A 1845-nucleotide genomic window follows, 5' to 3' on the forward strand; every position below is an offset into this window, starting at 1 on the left:
CCCAGTGTTTCTTTCTGGTGTTCCCCCCCCCCCCCAAATGTACATGTGCAAGTTATTAAGTTGCTGCTGCGAGGAAAAGATACATTTTTACCTGCTTTTTTAAAGCTCCCTATGTGGGCATACTAGAAATATGCCTGTTTGAATCTTTATGTTCTAGACTGAGAAACAAATTAGGAAGTGGTAAAAGAGAAATTAGAATAAAAATCATTCGTTGGTATCTGTATCTCTATTCATTGGGACAGTCCATTAGGGCCTGTGTCATAACTGGGCATGGAGAGTAAATCTTATTTTAAAACACCCAGGACCAGCCCTCCAACCTACAGATGAAGAGAATGTACAAAAGGAATAGGGCAAAGGCAAACTCTTACTGGGAAATGCCTATTTCATCTCCAACTAGCTTACAAACCATTTTCTGCTACCCAATCTGCCACTCCTGAGGCAAGAAGCAAGAAATAATAGTCTACACATTCTAAGAGAGAAACCAAGGCTCTGTAGGTGGAGCAAGAGGATCTGTGCACCCTAACCTGCCCTTTTATTTTTTTATTTCATTTTTTTATGTTTATTTTTGAGAGAGCAAGAGACAGAGCATGAGTGGGGGAGGAGCAGTGAGAGAGGGGGACACAGAATCTGAAGCAGGCTCCAGGCTCTGAGCTGTCACCACAGAACCTGACGTGGGGCCCAAACTCATGAACCGTGAGATCATGACCTGAGCTGAAGTCGGACGCTTAACCTACTGAGCCACCCAGCCTACCTGCCCTTTTAATACTCATAAGAAAACCTTTGTGGAGACGGAGCGGCATGTGTACAAAGGAAGCAAGAATGTATTAGCAGGAGCTAGATAGTCCTATCCTCCTCAGTTGTTTCCCTAGTGCTGTTATTTCTCTTTCTTCATTTTTCCCATGGAATAATTTTTTTTAAAAAATAAACTCTACCCCCAACGTGGGGCTCAAACTCATGACCCCAAGATCAAGATTTGTATGCTCTAATGACTGAGCCAGCCAGGTACCTGTCATTCTTCCTTTGATTGCTTGCTATGGCCAGTGCCACAGAACTTAATAACATAGGTTTTCTCTGTATTGCCATTTCTCTTTTACTATGATCAGAGTAGGGAGGCTGAGTCTTATCAACTCTGTAGAGAACCAATTAGGAAAGGGACAATAAGAGAGGGGCACTTGGCTGGCTCAGTCAGTAGAGCATGTGACTCGATCTCGGGGTCGTGAGTTTGAGCCCCATATTGGGTGTAGAGATTGCTTAAAAATAAACTCTTTTAAAAAAAAGGCGGGGGGGGGTGCCTGGGTGTCTCAGTGGGCTGGACATGTGGCTTTGGCTCAGGTCATGATCTCATGGTTTGTGAGTTCGAGCCCCTGGGCTCTGTGCTGTCAGCACAGAGCCCACTTCAGATTCTCTCTTTCACTCTCTCTCTCTCTCCCTCTCTCTCTCAAAAATAAACATAAAAATGCTCTCCCTCTCATGCTCTCCCTCTCTCTCAAAAATAAACATAAAATTTTTTTTTAATTTTTTAAAAATGTTTATTTATTTTTGACAGAGAGATAGAGACAGAGCACGAGCAGAGAGAGGGAGACAGAATCTCAAGCAGGCTCCAGGCTCCGAGCTGTCAGCACAGAGCCCGACGCGGGGCTCGAGCTCACAGACCGCAAGACCATGACCTGAGCCGAAGTCAGAGGCTTAACTGACTGAGCCACCCAGGTGCCCCCCAAAAAATTTTTTTTAAAAAAGGAAAGGGAAGATGAGATATGAACACTCAATTCTTCCATTATTCAATTCAAAATCTAAAATGAAATCTACTCCTATATACTCAAATAACTATCCAGAGAGATGCGTATC

Source organism: Felis catus, chromosome B3, assembly GCF_018350175.1.
Source record: "Felis catus isolate Fca126 chromosome B3, F.catus_Fca126_mat1.0, whole genome shotgun sequence".
Taxonomy (NCBI): Eukaryota; Metazoa; Chordata; class Mammalia; order Carnivora; family Felidae; genus Felis; species Felis catus.